This window comes from Lissotriton vulgaris, unplaced genomic scaffold (assembly GCF_964263255.1).
Source record: "Lissotriton vulgaris unplaced genomic scaffold, aLisVul1.2 SCAFFOLD_1748, whole genome shotgun sequence".
Taxonomy (NCBI): domain Eukaryota; kingdom Metazoa; phylum Chordata; class Amphibia; order Caudata; family Salamandridae; genus Lissotriton; species Lissotriton vulgaris.
The window spans coordinates 292,937-312,403 of record NW_028243661.1 but is presented as its reverse complement, the minus strand read 5'-3'; the positions used below and the strand labels follow the sequence as shown (position 1 = coordinate 312,403).

Genomic DNA, 19,467 nt, shown 5'->3' with positions numbered 1-19,467 from the left:
TTGAAATCTGCCATTCTTGTTGATGAAGCTGCCATTCGATTAGAATATCAATTAGAGCGGCAGACAGCAGCAGTGCCCACTGGCACGATGCGTAGTGCTGTTCGTGCTGATTTTACAGCGGGGGTTAAATTCCTGGCACTAAAAATCTGTACGAGCAGTGCAACTTAACAAACTCTGCCACTAGCAGAAGTCTGCAGAGTGCGACGGAGTTTCCCTGACACTTCATGGAGTTCCGCGGGGTAAACTCTGCAAACTACACCAAGGCATTATCAAAACGTGACAGATATCCTGTCTGCCTTATTATAATTGCCACAGGATGTAATGCATTTTTAATGGGGCGGTCAGGATACCTGTCACATTTGTGATGGAATAAACAATCCGCTGAAATCTAAATCGGGCCTTTGGTGTACATTGCGTCCAGTGTGGCTAGCTGGGCTTGAAGGATCTTGTGATTTGTGGGTCTCACACTGCGTTGAGGTCACCGCGAGGCAGACCTTCCATCAGCTACGTCCTGTGCAGATCTTCCTTCCAGGCAGGACCTCCGTCAGCCGCGCCTTGTGCAGTTCTTCCTTCCAGTCAGGACTTCGGTCAGCTGATGTAAACAATGCAAAAACATCGGCCCGGCACAAGGAAAATCTGATGTAAACAATGCAATAACAGTACAGGTGTTGGGAAAATCTGATGTAAACAATGCAATAACACAGGCCAGGCTTGAGGAGAATCTGATGCAAACAATGCAATAACACAGTCCAGGTACTAGGTGAATCTGACACAAACACTGCAATAACACAGTCCAGGCACACGGAAAATCTGATGTAAACAATGCAATAACACGGGCCAGGCGTTGGGAAAATCTGATGTAAACAATGCAATAACACAGGCCAGGCACGAGGAGAATCTGATGTAAACAATGCAAATACACAGGCCAGGCAGGAAGGAGAATCTGATGTAAACAATGCAAAAACACAGGCCAGGCGTTGGGAGAATCTGATGCAAACAATGCTAATAACACAGGCCAGGCACGAGGAGAATCTGACGCAAACAATGCAATAACACAGGCCAGGCACAAGGAAAATCTGGTGTAAACTATGCAATAACACTGGCCAGGCGTTGGGAGAATCTGACGCAAACAATGCAACAACACGGGCCAGACACTAGGAGAATCTGATGTAAACAATGCATTAACAGAGGCCAGGCACAAGGAGAATCTGATGTAAACAATGCAAAAACACAGGCCAGGCGTTGGGAGAATCTGACGCAAACAATGCTAATAACACAGGCCAGGCACGAGGAGATTCTGACGCAAACAATGCAATAACACAGGCCAGGCACGAGGAGAATCTGATGCAAACAATGCAATAACACAGGCCAGGCATAAGGAAAATCTGATATAAACAATGCAATAACACAGACCAGGGGTTGGGAGAATCTGACGCAAACAATGCAATAACACGGGCCAGACACTAGGAGAATCTGATGTAAACAATGCAATAACAGGCCAGGTGTTGGGAAAATCTGATGTAAACAATGCAATAACACAGGCCAGGCTTGAAGAGAATCTGCTGCAAACACTGCAATAACACTGGACAGGCACTAGGTGAATATGATGCAAACAATGCAATAACACAGTCCAGGCATATGGAGAATCTGATGTAAACAATGCAATAACACAGGCCAGGCGTTGGGAGAATCTGACGCAAACAATGCTAATAACACAGGCCAGGCACGAGGAGCATCTAAAGCAAACAATGCAATAACACAGGCCAGGCACTAGGAGAATCTCACACAAACAATGCATTAACACAGGCCAGGCACTAGGAGATTCTGATGCAAACATGCATTAACACAAGCCAGGCACTAGGAAAATCTGATGTAAACAATGCAATAACACTGGCCAGGCGTTGGGAGAATCTGACGCAAACAATGCAATAACGCGGGCCAGACACTAGGAGAATCTGATGTAAACAATGCAATAACACAGGCCAGGCATAGGAGAATCTGATGCAAACAATGCCAAAACACAGGCCAGGCACAAAGGAAAATCTGGAGTAAACAATGCAATAACACAGGCTAGGCGTTGGGAGAATCTGACGCAAACAATGCAATAACACGGGCCAGACACTAGGAGAATCTGATGTAAACAATGCAATAACACAGGCCAGGCACTAGAAGAATCTCACACAAACAATGCAATAACACAGGCCAGGCACTAAGAGAATCTGGCACAAACAATACAATAACACAGGCCAGGCACTGGAAGAATCTGATGCAAACAATGTAATATCACGGGCCAGGCACGAGGAGAATCTGAGGCAAACAATGCAATAACATGGACCAGGCACGATCAGAATCTGATGCAGACAATGCAATAACACAGGCCAAGCACTAGAAGAATCTGATGCAGGTGAGCATGTAATAGCTGGTGGGATCTAGTGTGAAGGACAGGACTCTAACAGGATAAACTGATTCAACACAAACATGAGGCCAATGTATTATTTATCGCCTTAATGGTGCAAAAGTCACTCTGGAATTATATCAATACTATTCGAATAATCAATGTTCGATTAATAATAGAGGCATTGCTGTGCTGCAATAAAAGAAATCAGCAGCAACAATAGCTATTCTCACAACAAAGTGTACTTATTTCAAGTTTGGTTTGCATATTTTACAAGAAGGGGATAAAGCGATAACTGGTAGACAACATTATAAAGCTTACCAACTTGCCTTATAAAGGTTACTGTTACTTTTAGAACAACACAAAGGTTAAGGAAAAGCCGAAGTATCAAGGTAGACAGTGTATCTGCAATGGCGGACAATAACCCCTTATTAATAGTGACCACATACCCACCATCTCCAGGTAGGAGCGCCTAATTACAAAAGACCTGCTAATACGGTGAACGACTACAGTGCATCAAACTGTGACTATGACATTGTTCTATCAAAACATTTGAATTCTGCGTTTGTTCTTCTCGTTAGGTCTTGATCCTGAAAAATATAGGCTGATGGGTTTCGGGCTTGTGCTTTGTGAACGCTTCAGGACTTCGCGGAACGAATGTCACCCAAACATCGCACCATTTGAGGAGGCCATTGGGGTGATAGTTGGTCACTTAAAATGAAGCGCCACGATAAAAGAACTGTTCGAAGAAGCAATGGGGTCACCAGCTTCTCAAAAGGGCATGGCCTCTGTTTAGATAGCTGTCCAGAGGGCCAGAGACCTGGGTGGGGCCATCAATGTGAGCAATGGCCCGGAGCCGCCATGGCTAACTTGTAACTCCTAGGTGATCACGAGCTGCACTAGATGAGTGCAGACAATGGAGCAGACCACCCGAGGGAGCGACAAACCTGTAGGTTCAGGGTGACAAAGAGTAATTCTTTTTAAGATTCCTGTGAGGGTGTTATCAGTACTTCTTTAATGCAGTATTTTCGTTAGAAATCTTAAAAAAATTAGCTACAGAATGATTGCGGTTACTAAAAATGTAACATCTGATAGCACAGTAAGAATTTACATGTTTTCTCTTTTTGCAAATTATGCTCGACTGATCTTATACTCTGTAGAGCCCATCCTATAATTTGTGTAGCCTATTTTATATTTTGTTTAATTTTTTCTTTAAACTATTGGCTTTCCTATTCAAAGTGCTGTCTCTCACAGGCAGGGTCGTCACAGCACTGTACAAATATACAAGTCACTATTCATAGTGCACCAACCAGGATTCAAATTTTTGACCCTCCAGTTGGAGACAAAGACATCAGAAATTATAACACTAAGCCCAGTGCCCCAGGCGATCTGAACGGCATCGGAGTTGAGCCCATTTACGTAAATGCAGGCCACAGGCTGTGTGTCCAGCAGCTTCATACGAGATCTCAAGCTCCCAGGCGATCTGAACGGCATTAGAGTTGAGCCCATTTACGTAAACGCAGGCCACAGGCTGTGTCCAGCAGCATCATACGAGATCTCAAACTCCCAGGCGATCTGAACGGCATCGGAGTTGAGCCCATTTACGTAAACGCAGGCCATAGGCTGTGTGTCCAGCAGCTTCATAGATCTCAAACTCCCAGGCGATCTGAACGGCATCGGAGTTGAGCCCATTTACGTAAACGCAGGCCATAGGCTGTGTGTCCAGCAGCTTCATACGAGATCTCAAACTCCCAGGCGATCTGAACGGCATCGGAGTTGAGCCCATTTACATAAACGCAGGCCACAGGCTGTGTGTCCAGCAGCTTCATACGAGATCTCAAACTCCCAGGCAATCTGAACGGCATCGGAGTTGAGCCCATTTACGTGAATGCAGGCCACAGGCTGTGTGTCCAGCAGCTTCATACGAGATCTCAAACTCCCAGGCGATCTGAAGGGCATCGGAGTTGAGCCCATTTACGTAATGCAGGCCACAGTCTGTGTGTCCAGCAGCTTCATAGATCTCAAACTCCCAGGCGATCTGAACGGCATCGGAATTGAGCCCATTTACGTAAACGCAGGCCACAGGCTGTGTGTCCAGCAGCTTCATACGAGATCTCAAACTCCCAGGCAATCTGAACGGCATCGGAGTTGAGCCCATTTACGTAATGCAGGCCACAGGCTGTGTGTCCAGCAGCTTCATATGAGATCTCAAACTCCCAGGCGATCTGAACGGCATCGGAGTTGAGCCCATTTACGTAATGCAGGACACAGGCTGTGTGTCCAGCAGCTTCATACGAGATCTCAAACTCCCAGGCGATCTGAACGGCATCGGAGTTGAGCCCATTTACGTAAACGCAGGCCATAGGCTATGTGTCCAGCAGCTTCATACGTGATCTCAAACTCCCAGGCGATCTGAATGGCATCGGAGTTGAGCCCATTTACGTAAATGCAGGCCACAGGCTGTCTGTCCAGCAGCTTCATTTGAGATCTCAAACTCCCAGGCGATCTGAACGGCATCGGAGTTGAGCCCATTTACGTGAATGCAGGCCACAGGCTGTGTGTCCAGCAGCTTCATACGAGATCTCAAACTCCCAGGCGATCTGAATGGCATCGGAGTTGAGCCCATTTACGTAAACGCAGGCCATAGGCTGTGTGTCCCGCAGCTTCATACGAGATCTCAAACTCCCAGGCGATCTGAAGGGCATCGGAGTTGAGCCCATTTACGTAAACGCAGGCCACAGGCTGTGTGTCCAGCAGCTTCATACGAGATCTCAAACTCCCAGGCCATCTGAAGGGCATCGGAGTTGAGCCCATTTAAGTAAACGCAGGCCATAGGCGTGTGTCCAGCAGCTTCATACGAGATCTCAAACTCCCAGGCGATCTGAACAGCATCGGAGTTGAGCCCATTTACGTAAACGCAGGCCACAGGCTGTGTGTCCAGCAGCTTCATAGATCTCAAACTCCCAGGCGATCTGAACGGCATCGGAGTTGAGCCCATTTACGTAATGCAGGCCACAGGCTGTGTGTCCAGCAGCTTCATACGAGATCTCAAACTCCCAGGCGATCTGAATAGCATCGGAGTTGAGCCCATTTACGTAATGCAGGCCACAGGCTGGGTGTCCAGCAGCTTCATACGAGATCTTAAACTCCCAGGCGATCTGAATAGCATCGGAGTTGAGCCCATTTACGTAAACGCAGGCCACAGGCTGTGTGTCCAGCAGCTTCATACGAGATCTCAAACTCCCCGGCAATCTGAACGGCATCGGAGTTGACCCCATTTACGTAAATGCAGGCCACAGGCTGTGTGTCCAGCACCTTCATTTGAGATCTCAAACTCCCAGGCGATCTGAACAGCATCGGAGTTGAGCCCATTTACATAAACGCAGGCCACAGGCAGTGTGTCCAGCAGCTTCATACGAGATCTCAAACTCCCAGGCGATCTGAACGGCATCGGAGTTGAGCCATTTACGTAAACGCAGGCCACAGGCTGTGTGTCCAGCAGCTTCATACGAGATATCAAACTCCCTGGCGATCTGAAGGGCATCGGAGTTGAGCCCATTTACGTGAATGCAGGCCACAGGCTGTGTGTCCAGCAGCTTCATACGAGATCTCAAACTCCCAGGCGATCTGAACGGCATCGGAGTTGAGCCCATTTACGTAATGCAGGCCACAGGCTGTGTGTCCAGCAGCTTCATACGAGATCTCAAACTCCCAGGCGATCTGAACGGCATCGGAGTTGAGCCCATTTACGTAAATGCACCCCACAGGCTGTGTGTCCAGCAGCTTCATAGGAGATCTCAAACTCCCAGGCAATCTGAACGTCATCGGAGTTGAGCCCACTTACGTAAATGCAGGCCACAGGCTGTGTCCAGCAGCATCATACGAGATCTCAAACTCCCAGGCGATCTGAATGGCATCAGAGTTGAGCCCATTTACGTAAACGCAGGCCACAGGCTGTGTGTCCAGCAGCTTTATACGGGATCTCAAACTCCCAGGCGATCTGAACGGCATCGGAGTTGAGCCCATTTACGTAAACGCAGGCCACAGGCTGTGTGTCCAGCAGCTACATACGAGATCTCAAACTCCCAGGTGATCTGAACGGCATCGGAGTTGAGCCCATTTACGTAAACGCAGGCCACAGGCTGTGTGTCCAGCAGCTTCATTTGAGATCTCAAACTCCCAGGCGATCTGAACGGCATCGGAGTTGAGCCCATTTACGTAAACGCAGGCCACAGGCTGTGTGTCCAGCAGCTTCATACGAGATCTCAAACTCCCAGGCGATCTGAACGGCATCGGAGTTGAGCCCATTTACGTAAACGCAGGCCACAGGCTGTGTGTCCAGCAGCTTCATACGAGATCTCAAACTCCCAGGCGATCTGAACGGCATCGGAGTTGAGCCCATTTACGTAATGCAGGCCACAGTCTGTGTGTCCAGCAGCTTCATACGAGATCTCAAACGCCCAGGCGATCTGAACGGCATCGGAGTTGAGCCCATTTACGTACATGCAGGCCACAGGCTGTGTGTCCAGCAGCTTCATACGGGATCTCAAACTCCCAGGCGATCTGAACGGCATCGGAGTTGAGCCCATTTAAGTAATGCAGGCCACAGGCTGTGTGTCCAGCAGCTTCATATGAGATATCAAACTCCCAGCCGATCTGAACGGCATCGGAGTTGAGCCCATTTACGTAAATGCAGGCCACAGGCTGTGTGTCCAGCAGCTTCATACGGGATCTCAAACTCCCAGGCGATCTGAACGGCATCGGAGTTGAGCCCATTTACGTAAATGCAGGCCACAGGCTGTGTGTCCAGCAGCTTCATACGAGATCTCAAACTCCCAGGCGATCTGAACGGCATCGGAGTTGAGCCCATTTACGTAAACGCAGGCCAGAGGCTGTGTGTCCAGCAGCTTCATACGAGATCTCAAACTCCCAGGCGATCTGAAGGGCATCGGAGTTGAGCCCATTTATGTAAACGCAGGCCACAGGCTGTGTGTCCAGCAGCTTCATACGAGATCTCAAACTCCCTGACATACCAAGCCGCCTAAACGTCTCGATCATAAAAGACTACTCCAGGGAGTCAAATGCCTTATCGGCATCAGCTGACTTCATGTCTGGGTTTACCTGATGCAGCACTGCGAATACCGTCCGTGTGAGAAAGTGGCTCTATATATACTGGACCAAAGTAAGGTACAGGGTGTATAGAATACACAATCCCCAGAGGTATAACAAAGGTTAAAGTCAGGGCTGACCTTACTCTCTAAAGTGCTAGCTTGGTCAAGCAGTAAGGCAGTTCAAGAGGACAGTGTAAAGCATTTGTTGTACACACTCAGTCAGCAAAAGGTTTTACACACTCAAGGACTGAACTCCAGGCCAATTGTTTTGTATCAAAAGATATCGTTGTTTTATTTTTAGAACCAACAGGTGTCAAAATATAATTTTCTCAATATGAGTGATCTCAGGTAATTACTTTACAAAGAGGCAATAAACTTTGTAAACACAATAGGTACAGGGGTTGCAGTAGGCAACACAATTCTAAACACACTATAGCATTGACCTCAATGTGTTCTTCTACATAAATGCAGCTGATTACCTTATTGATTACTTTTGTAACTCCAGGACTGGATCCTAGATTCCAAGTCTCTATGAACAGTTCTGTAGGAGAACAGGATCCCTGCTACAGTCTCTAATATCCGACGTGGCTTTAGCCAGCACGGTCTCTGCAGAGAGCTCTGTGGGAGCCCTGGATGGACTTTGTGCAGAAGTTGGTGGGACTCAAGGTATTTGGTGAGCTGCTTGTTCACCGTGGCCTCAGTTACTTTGGTGAACATCAGGAGAAGAGAGACAGGCCGATCCTTAGAGTTAGAACTGCTGTGACTACTGGAGCAGACATCTGGAAGTAATGTTGGGTGAAACACTATGAATGGCTGCACGTTGAGGTGCGATGGACAGCAAGAACAAGAAGGTTGGGCAAGGATGTGTCCCAGAGTAATTACCAGAACTGCGATAAACTCAAACATTCCACCCATCATTTATCTTATTCCTAAATACGACAGGTGTGCATAGATGTGGGTACCGTGCTCGCTGCAGCGCTGAAATCAAGCTGCACCCTAGAGTCAGGGCCCATATGCGGGGCCCTTGCTCCCTGCACCGCTGGAATCAAGCCGCACCCTACAGTCAGGGCTCAGACATGGTCCCGTGCTTGCTGCACCGCTGGAATCAAGCTGCAGCCTACAGTCAGGGCCCAGATATGGGTCCCATGCTCGCTACACCTCTGGAATCAAGTAGCACCCTAAGGTCAAGGCCCAGATAGGCTGAAACCAGTCTTGTGAGATGTGAGCCGGAGTCTAGTGAGGGCCAGGACGTGAGCTGGAACCTGGTGGGGACCAGGATGTGAGCCAGGGCCTGGTGGACCAGGACGTGAACCAGGGTCTTGTGAGGGCCAGGACGTGAGCTGGGGCCTGGTGGACCAGGCCATGAGCCAGGGTCTTGTGAGGACCAGGACGTGAGCCGGCGCCTGGTGGACCAGGATGTGACCCAGAGGCTGGTGAGGACCAGGACATTAGCCGAAGTATGTTGAGGACCAGGCTGCTGAGCCGGGGGCCTGGTGGACCAGGATACTGAGCCAGCTCTCGCTCCCTTTGTGAGGTCAGACTAAACACCCGGTCCTTCCTCTCTTGCAGGACCAGGCACGGGCCAGCACAGTGATCCGAGGACACCAGAGCCTGGGGCTCTGAACTTGCACCCCCAGTTTTTCATTGTATTTCTCCCTGAAACAGATAAAACTGTGTGAAATCTCCTTGAGAGAGATCCACGTTATCTCTGATCTCACTGGACTCACAATCTGCAGAAAGAGGTTGAGAATGAAAGTCCTTGCACATTAACTGTTCTACTCTTCTCTGCCACGATGCCCAGAGAGGTACCAAATATTTCTGTAGAGTGATCCCCGAATATTCATGCCTGTACTTTCATATAATACATATGTGCAATCTGGGGGTTGTAGTATCCGTTACTTCACTAAAGACAGTGGTTTAAAAAAGAAACTCCATGCTTGGAGATGTGGGCCTTGTCATGAGCCATCTGGGGCTCAATAATAACTCCGGATACTTTTCAAAAACTCGGATTATGAGCTCTTAAAATAAAATTATATGTCTGAAAAGGAGCATCTCTGGACGGTGAGAGCAGCGGCTGAGGCATTCCACACTCCTCCTACCCAAAGGACAAGCCAGGACAGGCCTCTCCTCCTACCCCAACATGGCAGGTTTCATACCAGCACAGGACAGGACTCACCTCCTTTGAATCACCCCACTAGGACAAGACAGGTCTCTCCTCCTACCCGCGCAGGACAGGTTTCACCTCCTCTGCATTCCCTTGGACAAGCCTCAGCTCCTCTGCACCCCTGGACAGGATTCACCTCCTCTGCACCCCCTGGACAGGCCTCATCTCCTCTGCACCCCCTTGGACAGGCCTCACCTCCACTGTAACCCCAGGACAGGCCTCACCTCATTTGCACCCCTGGACAGGCCTCACCTCCTCTGCACCCCTGGACAGGCCTCACCTCCTCTACACCCCCTGGACAGGACTCACCTCCTCTGTACTCCCTGGACAGGCCTCACCTCCTCTGCACCCCTGGATAGGCCACACCTCCTCTGAATCCATTGGACAGGACTCACCTCCACTGTATCCCCTGGACAGGCCTCACCTCCAATGTAACCCCTGGATAGGCCTCCCCTCCTTTGCATCACCCTCACCAGGACAAGACGGGCCTCGCCTCTTCTGCACCCCCCTGGACAGGCTTTACCTACTCAGTACCCCCTGGACATGCCTCACCTCCTCTGCACCCACTGGACCGGCATCGCTTCCTCTGCACCCCCTGGACAGGCATCACTTCATCTTCACTCCTGGACAGGCCTCACCTCCTCTGCACTCCCCTGGACAGGCCTCATCCCAACTGCGCCCCCTGTACACACCTCACCTCCTCTGCACCTCCCTGGACAGGCCTCAACTCCTCTGCACACCCTGGACAGGCCTCACCTCCTCTGCACCCCTTCGACAGGCCTCCCCTCCTATGCGCCCCCTTCACACACCTCATCTCCTCTGCACCCCCATGGACAGGCCTCACTTCCTCTGCACCCCTTGGACAGGCCTCAACTCCTCTGCACACCCTGGACAGGCCTCACCTCCTCTGCACCCGCTTGGACAGGCCTCACGCCTCGGCACCCCTGGAGAGGCCTCACCTCCACTGCACCCCCAGCCCAGGACAGGCCTCAACTCCTTTGTACTCGCCTGGACAGGCCTCACCGCCTCTGTACGCCCTTGGACAGGACTCACCTCCTCTGCACTCCCTTGGGCAGGCCTCACCTCCTCTGCACCCCCTTGACAGGCTTCACCTCGTCTGCACCCCTCCTGGATAGGCTGCACAGCCACTGCACCCCCAGCCCAGGACAGGCCTCAACTCCTCTGCACTCCCTGAACTGGTCTCACCTCCTCCGCCAAGTACAGGCCTCACCTCTTCTGAACCCCCTGGACAGGTGTCAGGGGGCAGGAAAAAGGAATCAAAGCTCTTCTTTGTCTCGCGGTATCTGCCTTTGAACCGGCATTGCAAAGATCACCCGCTCGCAAAATGTCGCGGGTGATTATAGCGCGGAACCGGGCATTCTCCCCTGTACTACCAACAAGGAGTACAGCGGTGTAAGTTGCCGGCCTAGTCCTGTGCTCCTGGACACAGGCGCAAGGTCTAGACTAGCTGTGAAGTGCGTCGGTTGATTTTAAAACCTAGGCACTTCACCAACTGATTTTCAGAGATTAGTCATGTTCTTTCTGTAGTCTAGTTTGATAGAAATAGTGCAGTTTTATGCCAGGCTTAGGCGCAGGTTAGAGTGCTTCGGTGTGTCGGTTAGTTAGTTCGGTAATTTAGAACTAGAGATAAATACCTATTTAAAGTAAATAGGAAAAAAGAAATATAAAGAGAAGAATTAATACTTACCCATTGAATACTTCAGTTCCTGATTTCTTCGTTGCTTGGTTGACAGCGGAGGCTCCAGAAGGTTCCTAAGGGAGAAGTAAGAAGAATTCAGATAAGAAAGTAAGGCAGAGAGTGAATGAACGAATGAGTGAAAAAGAATAAATTAACTCGCAGAGTTAAAGGGTGCTAAAATGTTGTTTATCATGCAGGTTACATGCAGGTTACCAAAGAAAAAAATACTTATATTAAAGAATAGAAGAGGGGCAAATGCCATAGGCACTCTGGGTAAGGATATATATATATCATGTGATCAAGGCCTCTGTGTAGGCCGAAACGTCATGCTGTGTGCCGCTTCCTCGAAGGTACAATAAAGAAAAGATTGCTCACTGCACCTGAGGTCTCCTTCCTTCTTCCTGCGCAGCGGTCTCCAGCATTTGGGCTCCGGGCGAGAGGTAGCTGAGGATTGTTTCATATATATATATATATATATATATATATATTACCTACTGGCGGTCGCCAGTAGGTATATATAGTTAGGACGGTTTACCATAGGAAATCCCCAACATTCTATTGGGAATAACTTTGGCCCTGGTTGATGAATCTTCGCAAATTTCTCAAAGAAGATGGCTCGCTCCGCTCCGCTCCTTCCCTGAAAGTTTGGGGGGGGGATTCGTCAAGTGGGGGCTGAGAAAAAAAAAGGGGGGTCCCAAAACGTGTTTTCCCCATGTTAATTTCCATAGGACCTTTAGACTCAGCTACAGCTTGAACCGCTGAAGGGAATTACACCAAACTTGTCAAAATGGTAGTGTCTGGTATGCAGATCACGCTTTTGGTAAAATTGTGTAAATCCCTCCAGTGGTTCCTGAGAAAATTAAAAGAGAAATCAATTATATATCTATTTTTTTGGGGGGGGGGGGCTTGGGGGGGGCTTGGGGGGTTTGTCTCTTTCATTTTAATGTTTTTGTTTTAATTTCGAGGGTGCCCACCCCTCGTTTTGGCCCCCGAGATCACCGCCGCCGCCCGAGCTGCCTTAAGATGGCCGCCGCCTGGTTGTGGGCGGGGCCGGCGAAGGAGCCGCGCTCCGATTTGTCAAGGAGCTCTGACGTCATCGCGGGGCTCGCCTCAGGGCCGCGCTGGGATTGGCCCATCGTTCGGAAGATTTCCACATAGGAGGAATGGAGCTAATATCGCAAATACACGTTTCTTTTTCGTGTTTCCCGTTTCTTTTTAACTGCAGAGAAAACATATTCCACTACACTCAACAAATATCAAAACATCCATTCCTTTTCCCATATTGAAAGAGCAGTTACTCCAGCCACAGTCACAAACGAACAAGCTATCCCTACCTTTTAACACCAACTTCCCACCCCTTGCCTGGGATTTCCCCACATTCTTGAAGGGAAGGGAAATCCACAGTAGTGAAGCAGTTTTAAACTTGCCAGGAATCTTTTTGTGAATTCCTTGCAGATGTTGTATTCGGCAGGAAACCTATTTTAACATTCGAAAATATATTAGCGAATAGGTCCAACCGTATTTAGAAAGAAAATAAGTCATATTTAAGTGTTTTTAAGGACGGTCTAACAGTAATTACATGCATTGGAAGTGCTGCATGTCATGTTCCATGCAGCTCATGGCTGAGGTTATAGTAACACCTCCTTCGAAAACCTAAACCTTATGCATTTTATCGTCGATACTGAAATTCGGCATACCTTTGACTGTACATACTCTCTCTTACCCTACGGTTATCAACAGGTAGGGTTCAGTAATAGTCAGCAATTGCGGGATTACTTTTATATTTTTGTTTGTTTCTGCATAGGTTTCAGTAGTGAAAAGTCTGTGCCTTTTCCTTCTTAATTTTGTCAGAATTGCATTTTGTGTATTCCTAACGCAAATCGCCTAGGACCATTTATAATGTTCTGCTTCGAATTCCACTGTTGAAGGTTGTTGATGAGGGCATTATTCAAAATAGCGGAGCAGCGAAAGTGCATGGAAGCTCTGCGTGGCACCTACTGTTGAGATTCTGCAACATCTTTCTGCATTACAAATTGAGTCTACAGAGTTGCTAATGTCTTTACGACCAACTGCAAATTTACAATATTTGTGAATGAGGCAGAATGAGTGTGACCCAACTAAAAATAAAAAGCCAGAATACTGTGACAAAATAGGGGTATTTCATGAAAATCACAAGCTGGTTTGTGGGTACTAAAGTAGTAAATTTATTGAAATGTACAAGCAAATAATTTTAACAGCATTGTATTTTGTAAAATAATGTGTATGGGGGCAAAATCCATTTACTAAAAATCAAAAAGATGTCTTAACAGTAAAAATTGCCATGTTACAAAAATAATAAGTGGGCATTTCAGAGGAAATTTACTAATTATTTTAGGTGGAAAGCCAGACAGGGACGAACAGTGTATTTACTGAAAATGACAAGTTGATGGTTTGGACACAAAGTAGTGTGTGTGTGTGTATGTATATGTATATGTATATGTATATCCGTTCCAACTCCTACTTCTCGGCAAAGGTACCGAGTCCTCGATGTAGGTACAGACCACAAACACTGCGATTAATATCAATTCAAGGGTGGTTTATTGTTCTTCTGTCCCCAGCATGACGCGTTTCGGCTGCAGCAAGGCAGCCTTGATCACATGACTTGAAAGAACCAATAAGTGCACTTATATACTGTGAATGTCCCCAATGAGACTCAAGTACAACATAAACATGGAAGAAATACTTCGTAAACGGAGCTATTATCTAAAATCCCATTAATAATGTACAATGGTCCATATGCAAAAGGCAAGTTCATTTCATAATGATATGTTTCGATGTACACACTTGAAAAGGCAAATTAATATATTTACACACTATATACAAATAAATATATCATTTTATACTAATGCCTGTAGAATAAAGTGCATTGCCCATCATATTCACGATTCTCTCCAATTTACCATTATAAATATTCCCAAGTTGCAGGAAGTCATAATTAGGGAACGTGCAAAATATGCTGTTAGAAAGTGCAAAATAGTGATAATGTGCAAAATTGTGCTTGTTAAAACCGAGTGTTTATACTCAAATGTTTATAGGGAGTGCATTGGTGGTGGCACGTTAATTTAATCTCTATTAATGAAGAGTTACATGCCACCCACTAACAGAAGTAAATGTGTGTAACAGTCACAGTAACGCCAAAAAACCATATTCAGACAACACATTTGATGTGGCACAACGGGAACATCATGGCATAGTGCCCAATGTCTGATAAAAAAGCTCGCCACGGAAGGTACGGGGCCAAACAGGTATATATACTGACTACAGTGAATATTCTGGCATAGTGCCCTTTTCACTGTTCAGTGGACAGCTTGAAATAGTTAGGTTGATGATAGGGGTGCCCAAAGTTCGTTAAACAGAATAGCAGTCCAGTTCCCTTGGTGTTGTGTATGACAAAACTCTTCTACCCCTGGCTCTATCCAAACGGATACATGTTCATGGGTGCTATGACAGAGTGACTAACATAGCTCACTATGCTGCTACCTCTAGAGGAAGCAGTAAAGGTCCTCCCCCGAATTTAATCCGTTTGGGATTCTGGTATCGAGTAATACGATATACTTACTCTCAAGCTGCCTTAACACTTTCTCCCTGTTTCCCCCTCTGATGTTTTTCGGCACCGCATCAATGATAAAATATCTTCATTCATTTAGGTTCTTATTGTGGACCAGTTCGAAATGCCGGGCTACCGGATAATTACCATCCGAATTAACCACAGCCCGTAGGTGTTGCAGAATGCGGTTAAAAGCCTGCAGTTTAGTGCTGCCAACGTACCTGAGGCCACAGGTACATTGGAGCACGTATACCGCAAAGTCCGTGCGGCAGGTGAAATGATCCCTGATCTTGATAGGAGTAGGGTCAAAAGCAGAGCAATACTCACTGGTGTTTACACCAAATTTGCAGGCCCTGCAAGATATACACTTAAAAAAACCGCATTTGTTGGAGATTCGATGAGGTTTCATTATTACCTCCGGACTGGATTTAACCAACATGTCCCTCATAGAAGGAGCTCTTCTAAACACCACCCCTGGTTCAGATGGTATAAGGGGGGCTAGAGTAATATCTGTCTTCAAAAGAGGCCAATGCTTTTTCAAAATTCCTCACTTTTTTATGATCTTCATTGAATGTGGTTATCAGACTGATGTTATTAGCCTGGGTCTCAACCTCACTGTCAACTGGACTAGGAGTAACATCCACATTAATGGATGCTAGATAATTGTCCCTGTCCAGTTGGTTGGCTCTGTCTTTAGCCTCTAATAAAAGGGCTACATCATACCCTCGGGCACAGAATCTTTCCAACGCCTCATTCTGACATCTTTCCAAATCTGATGGGGTGCTGCAGATTCTCCTCATCCTAAGAAACTCACCATACGGGATGCTTCTGATCAAATGTATATGTATATGTATATGTGTGTGTGTATATATATATATATATATATATATATATATATATATATATATATATATATATATATATATATATATATATATATGTGTATATATATATATTACCTACTGGCGGTCGCCAGTAGGTATATATAGTTAGGACGGTTTACCATAGGAAATCCCCAACATTCTATTGGGAATAACTTTGGCCCTGGTTAATGAATCTTCGCAAATTTCTCAAAGAAGATGGCTCGCTCCGCTCCTTCCCTGAAAGTTTGGGGGGGATTCGTCAAAAACCATAGGTTTTAGGCCTTATATAGTTAGGAATTAACATATAAAAAACCATTGAAATTCCTCCTATATATATATATATATATATATATATATATATATATATATTAGCATTTAAAAAAACAATGAAATTCACTGAAAAAAACAAAGGTTATACACTATATATAGTTAGGAATTAGCCTTTAAAAAAACCAATGAAATTCACTAAAAAAAACATAGGTTTTAGGCCTTATATAGTTAGGAATTAACATATAAAAAACCATTGAAATTCCTCCTATATAGTTAGCTGGACATTTTATTGACATAAAACCCAATGAAATTCCATATATAGTTAGTTGCAATAACTATATATCGCGCACCCGCAATCCACTGCTGATGATGTCACATATTACATCATTCATGACATGGTCAGTGACATCACTGATGACATCACTGATGACATCTCAAATGACATCACTGATGACATAACTGATGACATCTCAAATGACATCACTGATGACATCATGACACACCAATACCAGTTACTACATATGCACTCACTGATTCCTACGTCTACGCACACATTCACTCATTCACCCATACAATCACTCGTACATACAGTCACTCATTTTTACAACACTGTCATATGCACTCATACACCTATGCAGAAACTCACACACTGCCACTCATCCATGGAGTTACTCACACACCTAGTCAGTCCTGTAAAGAATCAATCACACTTCGATTTCCTCATCTATACAGTTAAACACAGAACACCTTACTTTTCCAAACATATACTAACACATACTTACTCTCTTATGCAATTACTGATACAAGTACACATTGATCTGCACATAGTCACTCGCCTCCCAGCCAGTTACACACACACTCAGTCTTCCATACAAATACTTGGGCAACCAATCAATAAGCTATATAGCCACTCATATAGCTACTGATCAACACATGCAGCAGTTTGCACAATAACAGACATATTGATGCACACTTTCAGACAGTTTAGTCATTAACCCATGCATTCAGTAAGACACATTCATTCACTCGCTCAGTCAGTCACGCACCTACTAAATCCTTCATCCACACACTTATACATCCACTCATTCTTCAATATGTAAAACATATTTAAACTTTACAGAAACACACAGTCACTGGATGATGTCATCAGTGATGTCATCAGTGATGTCACTGACCATGTCATGAATGATGTAATATGTGACATCATCAGCAGTGGATTGCGGGTGCGCGATATATAGTTATTGCAACTAACTATATATGGAATTTCATTGGGTTTTATGTCAATAAAATGTCCAGCTAACTATATAGGAGGAATTTCAATGGTTTTTTATATGTTAATTCCTAACTATATAAGGCCTAAAACCTATGTTTTTTTTAGTGAATATATATATATATATATATATATATATATATATATATATATAAATATATATATATATATATTTAATGCGATTTTATATAGCGCGAACATTACCGGAAGGTGTCAGAGCTCTTTACATAAGAACCAGTAGCGATACATAAGGACTTGGAATTACATGAGTTACATAGTGGAGTGGTGTGGCTCACTGGTTAGAGGCGGCAGACCCGGAAGCAGAGAACAGCCCGGGACCAGGGTTCAATTCCCGACGCGGCAGGGTCGTGGGCCTAGGTCAACGGACTTGATAATTCTAGCCTCGGTGCCTACTCTAACCAGGGATCACACTCGGCAACTCTGGGCATTAAGCTTACCTCATCTCTGCAACCGCCCCCCACATACGCCGGGGATGCCTGGTTTCACCTTGGAGATACCCAGAAGGGACCATCTCACAGGGAAAGCCAGCGGTCTTCAGCGCCAGGACACCCCGAGATGGGGTAACAGTGCGCTTTACAAGTATCATCATTACATTATAAAAGATACACACAGAAAAAAATTGCAAATGTACAAGATGTAGAGTCACACACGGAAGAGATAAACACAGAAAAAACTGCAAACGTAGAAGTTGCAAGTCACTCAAGGAAGAGATACAAATGGATATACTCTAAGAGTCACATAGGAATGGTAGAGACTACAAAGGTCTACTGCACATACTAATGATTAGAGTTATCTCTATATACATAGGGAAGGGATACGAATGGATATACTCTAAGAGTCACATGGGAATGGTAGAGAGTACAAAGGTCTACTGCACATACTAGTGATTAGAGTTATCTCTATAAACATAAGGAAGGGATACCAATGGATATACTCTAAGAGTCACATAGGAATGGTAGAGAGTACAAAGGTCTACTGCATATACTAGGGATTAGAGTTATCTCTATATACATAGGGAAGGGATACGAATGCATATACTCAAAGAGTCACATAGGAATGGTAGAGACTACAAAGGTCTACTACATATATTAGTGGTTAGAGTTATCTCTATATACATAAGGAAGGGATACCAATGGATATACTCTAAGAGTCACACAGGAATGGTATAGACTACAAAGGTCTACTGCACATACTAGTGATTAGAGTCATCTCTATATACATAGGGAAGGGATACGAATGGATATACTCTAAGAGTCACATAGGAATGGTAGAGAGTACAGGTCTACTACATATACTAGTCATTAGAGTTATCTCTATATACATAAATATACAAATAGTAGATTTTCTCAGGTCAAGACCCAAAATACCAGGAGAACAGAGTTTCATTAAGGAGGGGGGACGTAATCACAGCACCAAGGGAGGGTGGGAGGGATACAAGGGAATGGAGAAAAGGCACATCAGAGGATCGTCAAAGGGGAAACAAGGGACAAAGGGTTAAAGGACGAGGGTATGGACAAGATGGCGGGTCAGGGTCTAGAGAAAAGCGGCCGAGAACAGCAGCAAAATGACGGGCAGGACAAGAGTAAAGAAGTCCATGAGAATGACCCAGTAAGTATGAATCAAAGTGCCAGAAGAAGTCCAGGGGGGTACACAGTCCAAAAATCAAATTAGTAATGGTGTGCTTTTCTGTTACAGCGATTTCCACTCATGCTTGAAGATAGAGAGGGAGTAAGAACGGCATAAAATGCAGTACGGCAGAAAGGAAGAAGTAGAGTGGAAGAGCCCGAAGGTCAGGCAGTCTCTTCTCTGTCCCATACCCCTTTCTCCCGGCTGGGTTCGCACGGCCACTAGTTAACTCTTCAGTTGGTGGCTGTGGGAAAACCAGTGGTGGAATTTGAAAAATGTCATTGTTCTGCTCCTGGGAGTGTTGGCACTGTGATTAAACACAACCCTTGACAACAGGCCTCCCCTGCACCCCCTGGACAGGCCTCACCTCCTCTGCACCCCATTGGACAGGCTCACTTCCTCTTCTCCCCCTGGACATGCTCACCTTCTCTTCTCCCCAGGACAGGCTTCACCTCCTCTGCA

The 19,467-nt window shown here is 46.0% G+C and overlaps 1 pseudogene across 1 annotated transcript in view; it reads right to left on the bottom strand.

Moving 5' to 3' along the window:
- Positions 1-19,467, bottom strand: part of LOC147668260 (uncharacterized) — a 110,276-nt pseudogene that overhangs the window by 78,872 nt on the left and 11,937 nt on the right. Inside the window, exon 2 of the transcript XR_015304138.1 lies at positions 11,379-11,443. The product of XR_015304138.1 is annotated as an uncharacterized LOC147668260 (transcript). The remainder of the gene's footprint in view (positions 1-11,378; positions 11,444-19,467) is intronic.